The sequence below is a fragment of the Panthera pardus genome, unplaced genomic scaffold, assembly GCF_024362965.1.
Source record: "Panthera pardus isolate Hobbes unplaced genomic scaffold, ASM2436296v1 HiC_scaffold_15, whole genome shotgun sequence".
NCBI classification, from domain to species: Eukaryota; Metazoa; Chordata; class Mammalia; order Carnivora; family Felidae; genus Panthera; species Panthera pardus.
Window position 1 is genome coordinate 62752355 of NW_026526710.1, and position 18402 is coordinate 62770756.

Below are 18402 nucleotides of genomic sequence, written 5' to 3' on the forward strand. Positions count from 1 at the left end.
ATTCAAAGCTTAATTCAGTTAATGTTCCCAATATACATGAATAATCTAAAGCGTAAGCGAATTCTCTCACAGGCTGTGATGACAACGTTCCTCCGCTCTATTTAAAGACCCTTCCTGGGCAGAGCCTAGGCTCAGCTTTCCCTGAACCTACTTAAAAGTCCTCACCCCCAGGCACCGCACTGACTTCCCTCGGGCACTGTGTGTCCTGGGAAGGGCGTAAAGGGGCATCGAGAAACGGCTGCCCACATATCCAGGCTCCCACACGTGTGCCCTCTGTCCAGTCCCCAGCACCAAGCCGCTCTGGGGAGACCCAAGAAAAGACATGGGCCCCTGAGGCTTCCAGGGGTTTATGATGTTAAGGGGAGGGCAGGGGACACACGTGAAACACGACAAAGCAAGATGGAGAGTAATTGTGCAATCACAGCATTAAAAGTTGAGTTAACTTTAGGAGACAGCCTGGGAGTGCTTCCGGAGAAAGACCAGAGTGGGTTGGAGGCTTTAAGGCCCAACTCAAAGCTGAGCTCTCAAGATAGCCCTCTCCACATCTGGGGGACCTCTACTCCGAATCTGCACCTCTGTGGCAGGGGTGGGGGTGGGGGGGTTGGGTAGGGAATCAACCCATCACTACCTCCCCTTGTGATTACTTAGGTACAAGGTGAGTCATCCCCTCCGTCTGGAGGTGGAAACCTACCTGTGTGCTCCATTGTTCCCCAAACTCCTCTCCACTGGGCCACTAAGCACAGTGCGGTGGGGTTAGGTGGTCTCGTGTCTGTGTCCCTCACCAGGCTTAAGGCCTTGGAAGGGGAGGGCTCAGATCAGTCTGGTTCATTGCGCTATGCCCCGAGTGCAATACGGTACCTAGACCCTGAAGGGCCCTCAGTCGATATTTGTTGAATGAAGGAATCTGCCCTACTAGAACGCCCTGCTATAATCTTTGTATTCCTACCTGTACTTACCACAGAGTTGGCACTCTCTGCTGGCTGAATGAAGGAATGAATGAATGGTGGACTTCACAGCAGGACTTGATAGGACTTGAACTGGGCCTTCAAGGATGAAGCAATCCAGAAAGTCCCAGGAAGAGTGGCTAATGGCTAAGGTCCCATCAGCCTCTTACTGTGGCCCAACTCCCCTGATGGGGTCTCTGGTTGGACCTGGTTAGCAATTGGATGTGGTTAACAATGAGAAAATCCACCTGGAAGTGTAATAGAGAAAAAAAAGTATGCTTTCCATGGTAGACGCCTCATAAATACGTATCGAATGGAATAAAATATCTCCAAGCCATCAAGTATCCCACAGCCCACAACACTGGGACATCCAAAAGTCTGAATTAGGGGAAATGTGTGCAGAAGTGGAAACCCAAGCAAAAATGTCCCCCATCTGCTGGGTGAGATTCTGTAAGCTAAGATTCTATAAAAGGATTCTAAATCTCAGATAGGCACCGAGCCTTGTCGAGTACAAGCAATGACATTTGTTCTGAAGGCCTGTCATATACCGGATCTAGAGGCCAGAGCTGTCCCCATGCTCCTGAGCCACGAGGGGCCCAGCCCAGCTCCTCACGGCTGACACATGACCCAAGCAAGGATGAGTCAACAGAGGGGCATCTGGTGGGGGCGGGGGTGGGGGCGGGAACAAGGTCCAAAGGAAGGGAAGCACATAATTCAGAGCATGGGGGGAGGAGCCCACAGGCTCATCGATCTTGGTGAGCAGTGGGTCACCCTAGTTCCTAGAAGTGAAAAGTCTCATTTCTCCCAGAGAATCCGGCCCATGGATAGTTTGAGCCGGACTATTCCAAATGCAATGCAGGGACTGCAAAGGGAGACATGATGTCACCCTTCCCTCCTGTCCACACCTCTTGCCCAGTAAAATGAGAAGAGAGGGAGAGAGAAGATGGTGATTAGATCCCTCCCTCCCCATCCTCCAGTCTGCACTGCAGCAAAGTTCCTTCTGGTTCAGCGGGTGATGTAGCTGCTGCTGCCATGAGACCCCTTCTGGAAACTGGCTGCCAGGTTCATGCAGCCTGGGGAGCAGCTGACAACTGTCCTGGAGAGGAGTCGAGTGAGCCACTCACCTCCTGTGCCCCCGCCCCCACCTAATTGCGGGGTTCCTGGGCCGGGTCTGGGGTGGGCAATCAGGTGGGGCCACCTTCATCCCGGTCCTACGACTCCGTCCCTTCCAGGAAGGCTCCAGCACCTGCCAGGATTTGCTGCAGAGCCGCGCCCCTGCCGGCTCAGGGACAAGACACTGCTGGCGCTCAGCCCGGGGCAACCTTTCCCCAGCCGCAAGGCCCCTCTCTCTGATGGGTGCCCAGGCTGCATCCTTGCCTTTTTCCTTAACCAGTCTGAACCTCAGTTCCTTTGCACGTACAACGGGAACGATAATAGTGGCTTCCCTTCACAACCGGGGGTCTGCCAGTGTAACCCAGGGAGACATTGGGTGTGAGGTCCAGGATGAATTATCAAGGGCTCCAGGTTAATATTATTATTATTATTATTATTATTATTACCTCTGCTCAACTGACGAAGGAAGGGGTAAGGACATCAGACAGGCCTGTGGTGACCAGGGTGAGGCCGGGCTGGGCTCTCTTTGCCCTCTTTCAGCACACAGGGTCTGCACACAGGGCCGCAGGAAGCAGGCCTGGGCCCAGCACTAGGAGAGCAGAAGGGCCTCAACTAGGGATCACCACGGGGTTGGAGAGGGGCCTTTCAGGGGCCTAGGCAGGTGGCTGTGGGATCACAAGGCCATTTGGAGCTTTCTACTTGCTCCCAGACTATGTCAGGATGGGAGCGGAGGCAGAGGACGCTTCCCCGTGTTGCCGGAACAGCATGAGCTCCCCCGGAAAAATGGCAGGTGCTCCGAGGTCCCTTGGGTCTGCTAGACTCCCCCTCGGCGAGCATTAGAGCCATCTGCAGTGGCAGAAGACACGCCGCCTGGAGCAGAAGGTTGGTGAGGCCCCTGGGGACCGGCAAGGATTCCGCACTGCTGGGAATGCAGGCTGAGAATGGGAGGAGTCTTCAGCTCCCAAGGTGATGCCAGGCACACCCCCCCCCCCCCCCCCGGGACAGCTGCCATCCAGGACGCGGTGGGAGGTGGGAGGAGAGCGGGCAATTGCTGGGAGCCCGAGAAACGGGACCTTCCCCCCAGCTGAGGGTCGGGAAGGCCTTTGTGGAGGAGTTGGCGTGTCCTAAGAGCTGGCCCTGAGCAGAGGCTCGGTCCTTGGCCTGGATGGGAGGTCTTGACCCAGCCCCTCCTTGAAAATTACAAGCAAGTAATTTTGAACTTTTCACTCGTGCATTTTCTCATCTGTAAAATGGGGGGGGGGGGGGGGGAACAGAGCGGGCCACGAAATGGCTGTGACAGTGGAATGTGATGACGCACACAGCGCAGAGCAAAGTCAGCCGCCATTAGTTTTCTATGAATCGGACAGGTGGCCGGAGCCGCGCAGGTGGCGGGGAAGGGGACGCACCTTACTACTGCGCAGACCAACTTTGCCCACCGGTTAGGTCTGAGGAGCTCAAAATCTCCTTTTAAATAACCAAGTAAGTTTCTATTTAAAGTATGCTTTTATTTTTTTAAATATCTATTTATTTATTTTGAGAGAGACAGCAGGAGCGGGGGAGGGGCAGAAGGAGGGGGGGAGAGAGAGAGAGAGAGAGAGAGAGAGAGAGAGAGAGAGAGAGAGAATCCCAAGCGGGTTCCTTGCTGTTAGCACAGAGCCCTATATGGGGCTCGACCTCACAAACCCCTGAGATCATGACCTGCGTCGAAATCAAGAGTCCCATGTTTAACCTACGGAGCCACCCAGGAGTCCCTAAAGTACCATTTAGAAAAATGTTTTGTAAAATGAAAATCCCTTTTTAATAAGTGAAGAATCTGTCTCCCCATCCCTGCTTCCCAGTCTGTGGTGAAGTTATTTCACCGTGTACTAAGCCTGTAGGAAGAGATCAGGTAGTTTCTGCCCTGGAGGAGTTTGCAAGTAACAAGGGGAAGTGCCCAGTCCTGCGAGGGAGGGAGGAGGAGGTCAGGAAGTTCAGCCCCTCCCTCAAATACCTCCAGGGCACTGCCGAGGATGGCTTCCTCCCCCCCACCACAGACCCCATGGTGTTAGGCAGACCCGCTTCTGCTATGATCAAGGGCAAATGAGTCACTACTAAGATGGGCAAGGTACCCCCAGCTGGGAATGAGCCTAAGAGGTCTCAGAGAAATTCCAAGACCCCAGGGCAGAACTGCCATAACTGGTGGAATTTAAAATTAACAGCCCAGCTGCAAAGAGACTATTAGTTCTGGGCTCCCAGGGAAATGGCCTGTGTAGATCTGACCTTGTCCGACTCTCACCCCTCTTGCTGTGGACCAGAACCACAGAAAACATTAACCCTCAGTCCACCAAACTCCTGTTCTTCAGCAGAAGGCATTGAGCTCCTTGTGTGGGGTCAGTAGAAGGGGGGGCAGTATGTCCCAGCAATCATTGATGGAGCTGAGCCCACTACGTGAGGTGGCTCATCGTGCTATGGGACAGATTCTTGCGTTAAACCCATTTGACAGATGAGGACACCGGCTTAGCAAGGTTTAGTAACCTATCCAGTGATCACACAGCTAAAATGAAGCAAGTAGGCGATGTTTGTCAGAGCTGGGCACCAAAACCTGGGGTTTTTTAAATAGTTATTTTGAAAGAGAGAGAGAGACAGAGACAGAGCTCGAGGTGGGGAGGGGCAGAGACAGAGGGGACCCAGAATCCGAAGCAGGCTCCAGGCTCTGAGCTGTCAGCCCAGAGCCCGACGCGGGGCTCGAACTCACAAACTGTGAGATCATGACCTGAGCTGAAGTCGGTCGGTTAACCGACTGAGCCACCCAGGTGCCCCCAAAACCCGTGTTTTTAACCACTGCCTCTGCCAATGCCCAACCCAGTGCTGTGTTTTAAGAAGCCCTCGTGGGGCTCGGACACATCTCTTTACAACTTCTAGGTCAGAATAGGAGAACTGTAGATTGTGTACGAGAGGGCTGGAAACTCAGCCTGAGAGGTATATCTGATCAGGAAATACGTTTTGTTGGGCCCAAAAGGATTGTTTTTAAAATTAAAAAAAAAAAATTAATTTAAATATCAGCGCGCCATGTATTCTATGCCTTCCGTCTGATTCTTACGCTATTTCATTGTCCGCCTGGCCCCAGCAAGCACTGGGTCTGTGACCCCTGGTAAAGCCCATCTCACCATGGGCCAGAGTAACATGAGCTTTACCAGAGCCCGGCTATGACTTCACGCTGGTGCCTTAGGACCTTTCTTTTCTGAAGGCGTTTCACCGTCTTACCCTCAGAAGGTACTTTGGGACCGTCTCACCTGCCGTGAGAATTAGGACCAAGGAGCCCGCTGAACTTGTATGACTCTCATTCTTCCCCTGTTCCACCAACCTTGTCTCTCCGTCTACCCACCCTGCAAAGGACTCTACAGTCGTAGACAGGCCAGCCTGTGTCCCCAGGGCCAGAACCCCACTGAGCGTGGGCAGCTCCAAGGGGAGCCAGGCTGTCAGCACTAATCCCACACAGTCCTCACCGGACGCTGTAGGCCACAGGCCTGGCATTGACCGAGGCCTCTGGGCGCAAGGCTGGGTCACTGCCACTTGGCCCTAGGAGTGCTAACCCAAGGCAGCTCCCATCCCAGATCTGCCTTAAAACAGTGCCAGTTGTAGCAGAGGTGAGGCCTCTAGGTCCAAGAGAAGGGGTGGCGGGTCCCCTGGGTGTCCTAAGGGCTATGGGCACCTCTTTGTTTACATGTTGCTGGACTAAATCTTGAGCAGCCTTGTTTCTGGACACCAGGAAACAACTTTCTGATGGGAAAGCCCCTGGGGAGAAAAAGGGTGTGTGTGTGTGTGTGTGTGTGTGTGTGTGTGTGTGTGTGTGTGTGTTGGGGTCGGGTGTAGAAGGAAGGGAAGAGGGAGGGAAGAAGAAAGGAAGAAAACAAAACAAGAGAAAACAGCCCAATTCAAAAGGCATGTGGTTTTCTTCTTGTGGTTAGATGCAAGGGCTTGGTGGTTTAAGTAAAGCTCTGAGCCCAGATTGTGGGACAGTTAAACGCTGGGTGGGGCTGGGGCAAGTCCTGAGAACAAAGAGTCTATTGAGGTTGCCCTGCCCGGGGAGGGTTGGGGGCAGAGGCAGGAAGTGGGAGGGGGCCACCTCCACTCACCTGCGGGAACCGCCCCTGGGCACAGACTTCTGGTCTACCCAAAAAGCCCCCGGGCAGGACTCACACAGGAGCGCTTCTCATTCTGAGAGGGGCAACTGCCAGATGCAATGCTGTACCGGGGAAGTTTCCGAAAGAATTTCACCCCATATGAGCTCCGGCCTTGGGTTTCAGAAAATGAAGTCTCCGTAGAGAAAGCCCTGGGTTGGGGATACGGGTTTTAATTCTGGTACAGTCACTGACTGACTCAGGGCTTGGACCAGGTCACTTACAGCTCCAACATTACAAGATTCTAGACCCTTTTCTTCTTACTTCTGGGGCTTAGCAACATCAAGTTCATATGGCATGTATTCACCTGGCTCTCCTAAGGGTTCTCTATTCACTCACTTAATCCCTGCAAGTCTGTGAAGTGGGTCCCATGACTACTACCCTTTCACAGATGAGGAAACTGAGGCGGAGGGATTGGGTGACTCCCCAAGGCACCAGACCCTGCAGCCCATCTCTCTCCTCCAGCTACCAACCTCCTACCCCCAGTATGCATACACACATGCAGCAAACAATATTTACAGGGCGCCTGGGTGGCTCAGTCAGTTAAGCTGTCAGCACGGAGTCCAATGTGGGGCTCGATCTCATGAACTGAGATGATGACCCGAGCTGAAATCAAGAGTCAGATGCTTAACGGACTGAGCCACCCAGGCACCCCTGGAAACTTCTTTGAAACGTCTATGTAAGGATAATCCCAGAGCTAGCATCAGCGCTAGCTGATACTAGGGTAGGGTCTACCCCCCACCGCTCCCTCATGCCTTCCCCCTTCACAGAGCCCGTTAAAACCAACAGGGTCCTCGGAGGGGATCTAAGACCCCACACAGCAGCACAGGTGGTGGAAAGAACTTTGGAGTCCCAAAGGCCAGTGATTTGGAGCCCATCACTTACGCTTTCTGAAATACCCGGGGAGTCCAAGCACGATGCTTGAGGCTTTTTTGTTTTGCGTTGTTTTTTTTTACAGTTGCTGAGGATCACTGAAGATGTGAAAATTCCAGATCATTTCTTTTCTTCTTGAATATTTGTTAGAGCATGGGGCGCCTGGGTGGTTTGGTCAGTCGAGCGTCAGTTGTGGGAGACCGTTGTGCTGTCCCCACACGTGCATTGCCTCCCCCAGAAGCAACATCCCCCACCACAGGGGAACACTTGTCACAGCTTTTGAACCTACACTGACATGTCACTATCGGCCAACATCCCTAGTTTCCATTAGGGCTCACTCTCGGTGCTGTACATTCTATGGGTTTTGATAAATGTATGTGGGTTTTGATAAACGTATGTGGGTTTTGATAAATGTACAATGGCATGTATCATCATTATGGTGTCAGACACAATAGTTTTACTGCTCTGAAAATCCCTCATGCTCCAGCTCTCCATCACCCTCGCCCCCCGCCCCTTGGCAACTGGTCTTTTTACTGTTTCCATCATTTGAGTTTCTTCAAAATGTCCAGCGATTAGACTCATACAGTATGTGGCCGTTTCAGACTGGCCTCTTTCACTTGGTAATATGCGTTTAAGGTTCCTTCATGTCTTTTCATGGCTTGTCAGCTCATTTCTTTTTAGTGCTGAGTAGTATTCCATTGTCTGGATGTACCACAGTTTATTTATCCATCCGCCTACTGAAGAACATTTTGGTGTCTTCCAAGTTTTGGCAATGATACCTGCCTAAATGGCCATAGTATTTGCATTCCCACCAGGAAACAATGAGAGAGTTCCTTTGCTCCATATCCTGAACAACATGTAGTGTTGTCAGTGTTCTGGATTTTGGCCATTCTAACAGGTGTGTAGGGATATCTCGTTGTGGTTTTAATTTGAATTTCCCCAATGACTTATGATGTGGAACATCTTTTCATATGCTTATTTGCCATCAGTATATCTTGCTTGGTGAAGTGTCCATGTCTTTTGTCTATTTCTTAGACAAAATTGGGCTTGGATTAATTAATTTGGGTTTCTTATTACTGCCTTTAAATTGCTTGATATATTTGGATCCTTTGTCAGATATGCCTTTGCAAGTATTTTCTCCCAGTCTGTGACTTGTCTTCTCATTCTTTTGACAGTATCTTACACAGAGCTGAAGTAATCAACCGTAATGAAGTCCAGTTTATCAGTTGTTTCTTTCGTGGGTTGTGAAACATACCTGGGATAAGTCCCAGTTGGTCATGGTGTATATTTGTTTTTATGAATTGTTGGATTTCTGTAATATTTTTGAGAATTTTTGCATCTACGTTCATGAGAGATATTGGTCTATAGTTGTTGTTTGTTAGTTTGTTTCTTGTAACATCTTTGTCTGCTTTTGGTATTGAGATAATGTTGACCTCATAGAGTGAGTTAGGGAGTGTTCCTTTGCTTCTTTCTTCTGGAAGAGATTATAGAATGTTGGTATAACTCCTTCCTTGGGTTCGTGAAGAATTCACCAGTGAACCCATCTGGGCCTTGTGCATTCTTTTTTGGAAGCTTACTTATTAATGACTCAATTTTTTATCAATTAATTTTTTATTCTAATATATTGTCTTTTTCTTCTTGCATGTTTTAGAAGATTGTGTCTTTCAAGGAATTAGTCCATTTCATCTAGGTTATCAAATCTGTGAGCATGGAATTATTCATAGTATTCTTTAATATCTTTTTAATACCCATGAGATCTGTAGTGATGTCCCCTCTTTTATTTTTGGTTTTAGTTTTTGTGTCTGTGTCTTCTATTTTTATCTTAGTCTAGCTAGCAGTTTATTGGTTTTATTGATCTTTTCAGAGAAACAGGCTAGTCTTGTCTTCATTGATTTTCTCTATTGATACCCCATTTTCAATTTCATTGATGTCTGTTCTAATTCTTATTACTTCTTTTCTTCTCATTTCCTCTCTCTTCTATTTCTTCTTTTCTACTTTGGATTTAATTTGCTCTTCTTTTTCTAGTTTCCTAAGTTAGAAGCTTAGATTATTCATTTTAGATCTTTCTTCAATACTCTAAATACTATAGTATATTATTCATTACTACAAATTTCCCAATAAACATTGCTTTCACTCTATCCCACAAAATGTGTAAGTTGTCTTTGCATTTCTTAGTTCAAAATATTTTTTAAATTTCTCTTGAGATTTCTTCTTTGACCCATCTGTTGTTTAATCTCCATTATTTTGGAACTTTCCAGCTATCTTTCTGTTACTGATTTCTAGTTTAATCCCATCGTGGTCTGAGAGCAGATATATGAGTTCTTTTTTTTTTTTTTTTAACTTTATTTATTTATTTAAAGTCAGCTCTACACACAACATGGGGCTTGAACCCACGACCCCGATATCACATTCAGTTGGTTCAGTTGGTTCACGTGCTCCACCAACTGAACCAACCAGGTGCTCCCAGTCATAGGATTTCTACTATTTTAAATGTGTTGAGTTCTGTTTTCTGGCCCCGAATGGGATCTATCTTGGGGACTGTTTATGTGAGCTTGAGAGTATGTGTATTCTGCTGCTGTTGGATGAAATAGTCAATGTATGTCAATTACACCTGGCTGATTGGTGGTGCTATTGATTTCAACTATGTCCTTACTGATTTTCTGCCTACTGGATATGTCCATCTCTGATAGAGAGGTGTTGAAGTCTCCAGTAACAATAGCGGATTCATCTTTTTTTTGGCATTTATCCTGCTAGTGTTTTCTGAGCTTCCTGGATTTCTCCTTGCAGCTCTATCAGTTTTGCCTCCTGTATTTTGACACTATTGTTAGGCTCATACACATCATAGGGTGTTATACCTTCTTGGGGAACTGAGTTGTTTATCATTATGAAATGCCAATGTTAGTATGGTGTATCTTTCTCCATCCTTTTACTTGTATGCATATTTATATTTGAAGTGGGTTTCATGTAGATGACCTATAGTTGAGTCTTGTTTTTTAACCCACTCTGATGATCTCTGTCTTTTAACTGGTGCATTAAAACCACTGATGTTCAAAGTGATTATTTATATAGTTAGATTAGGGGCACTTGGGTGGCTGAGTCGGTTGAGCGTCCAACTTCGGCTCAGGTCATGATCTCACAGCTCGTGAGTTCAAGCCCCATGTCAGGCTCTGTGCTGACAGCTCGGAGCCTGGAGCCTGCCTTGGATTCCGTGTCTCCCTCTCTCTCTGCCCCTAACCCACTCGCATTCTGTCTCTGTCTCTCTCAAAAATAAATAAACACTATATAGTTAGATTAATGCCTATTGTATTTTCTTTTTACTGTTTTCTTTTGGTTGTCTTTTGTTCCTATTTTTTCTTCCTCCTTTTTTCTGCCTTTGTGGTTTTAATTGAATAGTTTATATGATTCCATTATCTCTCCTTCATTAATATACAGGCTGTACTTCGCTTTTTAACTTGTTTAAGTGGTTGCCCTAAAGTATGCAGTATAGGGGCGCCTGGGTGGCTCAGTCAGTTAAGCGTCCGACTTCAGCTCAGGTCACGATCTCGCGGTCCGTGAGTTCGAGCCCCGTGTCGGGCTCTGGGCTGATGGCTCAGAGCCTGGAGCCTGCTTCCGATTCTGTGTCTTCCTCTCTCTCTGCCCCTCCCCCGTTCATGCTCTGTCTCTCTCTGTCTCAAAAATAAATAAATGTTAAAAAAAAATTTTTTTTAAAAATAAAGTATGCAGTATACATTTACAACCAAAGTCCATTTTTATTTATTTATTTATTTTTTTTTTTTTCAACGTTTTTTATTTATTTTTGGGACAGAGAGAGACAGAGCATGAACGGGGGAGGGGCAGAGAGAGAGGGAGACACACAGAATTGGAAACAGGCTCCAGGCTCCGAGCCATCAGCCCAGAGCCCGACGCGGGGCTCGAACTCACAGACCGCGAGATCGTGACCTGGCTGAAGTCGGACGCTTAACCGACTGCGCCACCCAGGCGCCCCAAAAGTCCATTTTTAAATAACACTAAACTGCTTCACAGGCAGTGCAAGTACCTTATAATAATATATATATTAATATATAATATATAATATATATTCAAACGCATTGCTATTATTATTTTGAATAGCTGTTAGCTGAGCCTCGTAGAGCAATTAAGAATAAGAAAAATAAAAATGCTTACTTCACCTGCACTTGTCCCTTCTCCCGTGCTTTTCCTTTCTTAATGTAGATCTGAGTTTCTGACCTATGATTTCTCTTCTTTCTGCAGAACTTCTTTTAACACTTCTCGCAAGGCAGGTCCACTAGCAACAGGTTCCCTCCTTTTTTGATTTTGTCCAAAGTCTTTATTTCCTCTTCACTTTTGAAGGCTAATTGTGCAGGGTACAGAATTCTAGATAGGTAGCTTTTTGTCTCCCAACACATTCAATATGTGATTCCACTCTCTGCTTACTTGCATGGTCTCTGAGGAGAAGTTGAATTAATTTTATCTTTGCTCCCTATAGGTAGGGTGTTTCCCCCCCACGCCCACACTGACTTCTTTCTTTCAGGATTGTTTCTCTGTTTTTGATTTTCAACGGTCTGAATATTATATTCAGACATGGGTGTACGTTTGGTTTGTTTTGGTTTTGGCATTGTTTACTGCTGGGGTTCTCTGAGCTTCCTGGGTAATTTGGGGTCCCAACATGGACTTGGAGAAATCCTCTGTCATTATCGCTTTAAGTATTCCTTTCGTCCTTTCTCTTTCTTCTCTTTCTGGTAAATCCTATTATATTGTATGTTACACCTTTTATGGTTGTCATACAGCTCTTGGATATCCTGTTTTCTTTCTTCAGTGTTTGTTCTTCTTGCTTTGCTGTTTTGGAAGTTGCTATTGACATAGCCTCAAGCTCATAGGTTCTTTCCTCCGCCGTGGCTGGTCTACTAATCAGCCCATTAAAGGCATTCTTCATTTCTGTTACAGGATTTTTCACCTCTAGCATTTATCGTTTATTCTTTCTTAGAATTTCCATTTTTCTGCTTACATTGACCAGACCTAACTATGGCAAGGATATTGGAATTATCAGACCAGAAATTTAAAACAACTATGATTAATATGCTAAGGGCTCTAACGGATGAAGTACACAGATGTAGAGCATCTCGTGTTTCTGTAGGGCCCTCTCCCACATCCTCCAAATCAGACTGCACCCTGTTCGCTACCCTCCATCCTCAATCACAAAGCCAGACCAATACCATGCAGCACAGCAGGGCTGCTCGGGTATTCATCATTCCAAACTTCTGCAGCTTTAAGGCAGAACATAACTTCCATAAAAGAGGAAAGGCTGTCCTTCTAGAATTAAATATATCCGATATATTTCTAGAATTAAATATATCTCCCTCACTTAAGGTTTCTACTCCCAATTTCCTCCTGTCAACATCTTCCATTCTAATGCCTCCCAAGTAGCCATCGTGACCCTACCCTGACTTTCAGACTTCAAGTTAGCAGATTAAAGTTTATCGAATACCCATGCCCATGAGCAAGGAGCCTTTGGAAGATACCCAGTACTTCTGTGTTGTTTGTATGCTGGAAGAGATAGAGAACATGAGTTTGTAACTCTGTTTTCATTCCATCTCAATAATAAAAGTGTCAAGCATTTTCCACAATTCTGCCACTACTTAAGACACAACCATGTGGAGCAATGTGGTCTCTACCTCCAAGGAACTCACAAACGAACAGAGACTTAGTAGCTGATACAAAGTCCCACAAGTTAAGGCTCATGTAACCCTCTGGGTTTCTACTAACAGTCATCCCTTAGGAGGCACCAAAAATAAATATTATTTCGGTAGATGGAAGGGTGGATAGATACATAAATACAGGGGCGCCTGGGTGGCTCAGGGGAGCGTCCGACTCTTGATTTCGGCTCAGGTGATGATCCCGGGGTTGTGGGATCAAGCCCCACATCGGGCCTTGTGCTGAGCATGGAGTGCGCCTAAGATTCTCTCTCTCTACCTTTGCCCCTCTCCCCTGCTTACAGTTGCGTGCTTTCACTCTCACTCTCTAAAAATAAAAAAAATTAATAAAATAAAAATTTTTTAAAGATACATAGGTAGTTTTGTATGTATACGTACATACATAGCTGAACATACGGATAAATGTTCCTGTCTCTATTAAACCCATGAGGACCCCACATTTACCAAGGAGGCATGTAGAAGTGGCCTCAAAAGTTGAATCCAGAAAGTAACTGAAAAGGACCAGCATGGTAAAAATAGGCCATTACTAACCATTGCCTAATGATGGCACTGCAGCGTTAGAATTACATAGGGAACTTTCAAAGTTACAGGGATGACCCTTAGACTCCATCCCTAGAGATTCTGATTCAGTGAGGAGATAAACCTAGGTATCTGTATTTTTTTAAGTTTCTGGGATTTTTTTGATTCACAGCTGAGTTCGAGAACCATGGGGACAGATCCCCAGATCTAGCAGGTAAGAGTCAGGCAGCCATAGATCCAGGCAAAGAGTCAACACAGGGAAGACAGAAAGCCCATTGAGAAGGCACAGCTAAGGCAGAAAACAGGGCTCTTTGCGTACCTTCAATTATAGGTGCAGTTGGCTTCAACTCTGCAATAGACCTCAGTTTTCCAGCAGGTGCTAAGAGAGTTGTATATCACTCTTATTAAAGTAACACGGCTCTGAGAATATTTAAGGCTAACATCACACGGTTCACCCATGGTTGTCAATCAGATCTCACGGTGTAACTCCCTCTGTGAAGAAATGAAGCTATGGAAGAGAGAGAAAGCACCTCAATATTTGCACGGCGAAAAGTATTATTTTTCTACTGTGGAAATGTGAGCCTGTCACTACAATGATTATCTTTTCCATTAAACCCTAAAAGGTTGGCACTGTTGAGCAAAATCAGCTTAATTCATCATTATCTTGTCACTGGCATGTCCCGAGGTCATCAAACATTGGTGAAAGCTTCCCTCTGGTTTTTCTTCACTGGCGTTTTTCACTGTCCTAGCTCCATAAAACCCAGTCCACAAGAGCCAGCCAGGAACCGTCTCCTGAGAAACATGCATGCCCTTCAATTTCACCTGAGAACACCCAACATCTGGAAGCCACTGGCTTTATCTTCAGGGAGCCAAAATTCAGTCTGGCCAAGGTAAACAACAAATTAGATTTTTGAGTTCAAGACACAACAGTGGGCAACGTGAACCTTTAAGAAACCCTATTAGGCTGGAACTGAACTCTTCCCCCTGCTGATTAGAACACGATCGTTCCCATCGACAAAGGAACTCACGCCTTACAAAAGAGTTATCCGCCAGGCTCCTGGAAACGTGGAGCTTTTCCTTACTTCTCGGGAGCAGGGCTGTTGCACAAAATTAGGCACACCTGGATGCCTTCGTGGACCATGTTCACATGCTGAAGTCTTCTAGTGCGTTGAGCCCTTGAAAGTCACAAAATTGCATCTGGCTAAATAGCCTCCAAGGTAAGAATTATTGAGTGACGTGAACCTAATTTGTCCCTGTTTTCCCGAGGCATAGTGCATGTGACACAGACCTTGTGCCTCTTTGGATTACTGCTCCTGGCTTCCTTCCCCCAGGTTCTGCTTGTCTCCTGAACCATGTTGCTGCCACTGCTTTTAACAACCTCCCCAAGGTGGCAAGAACCCAAGAGAGTCCCCAGGCTGCATGGCCAGCATGGACCGTGTACCATACTGAGGTACGGAGGCATTTCTAGACTTGGGTAACGTGCTACACCCAGACCATGGCATCTGGCTCCCTGAGCAGCTGCCATGGAGGCAAATAATAACGCAGGGGGCTGAGCATCCATTAGGAAATGGAAGGTGGAAGGGAGCCGCCTGACAAATTTTTCCTCATGTCTCCCTTCTGTGGACTACCCTGAGGACTAGTTCCTCTCTGAAATCCTTTTGGAGAAAATCCAACGTGCAGCATTAATGTGCATGCCAACTGAGTTGCACGTCTTTTTTGTGGCTTGTTGTGAAGCAATAGCCAGTACGGTCACATATTGCAGAGTTTCATACGCTCCTTGGCTCACTTTCCACTTTCTTCACCCTCATCTCACGGGTCTTCCACTTTGCAAATGTCACATCAGCATTTTAGCCCTCGGTGAAAGCCCTGCTTTCTACAAGATGCAGGTGAAGCAATTGTCCGAGAGTAGTTCTCGGAAGCAATTTTCAAGATGGAATTAGGGGGTGGATGGGGCGCCTGTCTAAAGGTAAATGGTACTCCACCACTAGAGGTACACGGAATGGGAATAATCCGTTGGCATTTGGGAGACTCATGAACTCTTCAACTTTCATTGCAGTTAGTAGGGAGAGAGCGCAGATGGAAGGAGGTCAAGGCATTGGGAGCACAAGGGGTCACAGCACTCAATCATCATAGGAACAACAATAATTACAAGGATTGTGGGTTAGGATGGGTACTTATGGCATCATTAAAGATACTTGGATAAATAACAGCTCAGGGAAGTCAATTTAAGGCATGATTTAAAATCCAGATACCCTCTATGGTAGTATTGAAGGAAATCTTTATTTCCTGCAGCCTCGGGAGAGACTCTGCTAAAAACCAGGGCAAGGCTCTTATTGTAGGGGGTCCAGAGCTGCCATGAAGTTGAAATGCAGAACCTCGGTGAATATTCTACGTCAAGTCAGAGCCCTGATAGGGAAGCGGAGGACTCTGAGATCTGGGACAGAGACATTTGGGTGAAGGAACCTGAGCATCTCGAAACTCTGAGTTCCCTTATGCCGTCCTTCCCAAAGAGGCAGCACCTTCCCCCTCGCCAGAGAAGACTAGCCTCTACTTGCCTGGAGGATGTGCAGTGCTCTCGCCTGAAGCAGCTTCTCCACAAGATGATGCTTGTCCTCCTGAAGACAAGCTTGTCCTCCACTAACCGTCCTTGTCTCCAGGCTGACAACCAAAGTCAGGTCTCAGCGAGAGCAGATGGAGAAGCAGAAACCCTGTTTCAGGAAGGAATGGTCTAGATAGGTAAGAAATTACAAAGCCGGCGAGAACTTTGGAGCATAAATGGAAGCAAATGTTGGGGATGCTAGCCGAGGGTAGCAGCAGCATACACAGCTGGACAGAGGGGAACTCACTGACACGGGATAATTCATTTATGATTCACACTTTACTTTGTGTCAAGAAACACCTGCATAACTTGCCAGGCTGGCTATTTGAAGCCTGGACTCCACAAGGGGACACAGTGACCAGAATGAGATGCCAGAATCACCTTGGCATCATGTTAAAGAAGAGATCAGAAGACTTAGGGAAGTGGGAACATTAAACGTGGGTCTACCGTGTAAGGTCCAAGAACCCATCACTCAAACGACATAGTCTTTACTAAGTCGGTAAAAATCACACTGACGACGAAGAGATGAACATTTTGGAGAAGTTCAGTGGGGGCTTTCAGAGGCCCAACGAACATAATTGCTTGATAGGCAGGAAGTTGAAGTGATAGTCAGGGTTTCTTGATCCAGAGGGATCCATGGCAGTAAATTAATAGATTATTGTGTCCTGGGGGTGAGACAGATGGGCAACCATTAGAATGTTGTATTTATACACACAGAAAAAAATCTAGATTTCCTAAGTAGCAGGCTGAAATTAACCACTGGGAGAAAAATTGTGGCCTTTACCTCTTGACCAATTCACAGACACAGACCCCATGGTGAAGGGAATTCCGGGACCCTGAATCCTGACCGAAGTCAGCCTCACAGAGGACCCAGTGCATCTGCAAACCCACCCTGTGGTTATTTGCCCAGTTCCCAAGTATGTAGTTAGGACAGATCCACTTAGCATATGGTTAGCACTGAGACCCCCTCACAGTATTAGCCTGATGTGTGGAATAAGGGTCACTATGGTAGAAAGGGCCAGATAGAAGCCCTGAAATTTCCCTAACTCCACAGCAGCCCCCAAGGTGAATCAGAAGCAATATGACATTTCTGGAGAAATCTCAGAGATTAACACCGTCATCAAAGATTTGAAAGAGGAGGAAGGTGGTCCCCATTTAATTCTCATCTAATTCACCCTTGGCGGTGGACTATTGTACGATTAACTCCATTTTCAGCTGCGGGCTGAATATGGATCTTTACTGGGGCAGATCAACACAGCGCCTGGCAATCTATCAGCAGGGAGAATCAAAGGAAGTTTATCTTTAATTAGCAGGAACAGCAGTACATACTCACTGTCTTGCCTCGGGGCTATGTTAACTCTCTTGCTTTCTGTCATGATATAGCAGAACATCATGCTGATCCACTGTATCGGTGACGCTATGGTAATTGGAACCGGTGAGCAGGAATTGGCAAGTATCCCAAATGCACTGAGACACCTGCATGGGAGAAAGTAGGAGATAAACTCCACAAAGATTCAGAAGCACGCCACATTGGTGAGTTTTATAGCGGTCCACTTGTCTGGGATGTGTGGGGATATCCCCCGAAGGTAAAGAACAAGCTGCTGCACTTTGCATCTTATAGCACTAGGACAGAGGCAGAATGCCCGGGAGTGTCTCTGGATTTTGAAGGCAACGTAGTCTAAACTTCTGTTCCATTTCTCTGATGACTCAGAAAACCACCAGTTTTGAACGGGGAGCAAGTCCAAGTTGTGGTTCCAAGCTCTCTGTTGCCTGGGCCATGGGACCAACAGATCTAAAGGTGCCTTGGGGTATCTGCGCTGGATAAAGATGTGCGGTCCTCAGTAGAAGAGACATAGCACAGAGCCTACAGATTCTGGAACGGGGCCATGCATTACGGTAGAGATCTATACTGTCTGAGAAGCAGCTCCTGGTATAATACTGGACCCTAACCGAGACTCGGTAGCCAACCACGAGATACCCCGTTACTATTCAGTCTGATTTCCCCTTGCGAAACTGGGTTGTTATCTAATCTACAAAGACATAAGTTTGGACATACACGCCAGCAATCGATCATGCATTGGAAGTGGTATATTTGAGTGTAGGCTTTAGCACAATCCGAACGGTGAAGTGAATGATATAAACAGCCACCTGGACTCTCATTTCACTTACCTCTGCCACACTGTTGACTCTCCCTCAATCCCTACTTATAGATACCTTGTAGGTACCCTCTTCCTTACTGAACTCAGTGTTGGTTCACAGAATAGGATTGCCCCTGTATTGTTGCCCAAATTAAGAGAAGCCCCTTAAAGGTGACAGTAAAAGGTAGTTCTTCTAGTGGAGCAAGCTGGAACCAGTGCACTTGGTCGCCCACTTTATGTGGGCAGAATGGTGGCCCGAGGCATAGATGTGTACTACCTTCTTTGCGGTATCAGATGGCTTGGCTAGCTGCCAGGGGCCTGGAAGGAACAGAGTGGAAAATCAGA

General features: G+C 46.9%; 1 long non-coding RNA gene across 1 annotated transcript; it reads right to left on the reverse strand.

Annotated features, from left to right (window-relative positions):
* Nucleotides 1–16176: 16176 nt before the first annotated feature.
* LOC109275794 (uncharacterized) lies at nt 16177–17844 on the reverse strand. Its single transcript, XR_002084378.2, has 2 exons — nt 17249–17844; nt 16177–16584 (listed from the first exon to the last, which is right to left on the reverse strand). It is a non-coding gene; the product is annotated as an uncharacterized LOC109275794 (long non-coding RNA).
* Between the last annotated feature and the right edge of the window lie 558 nt (nt 17845–18402).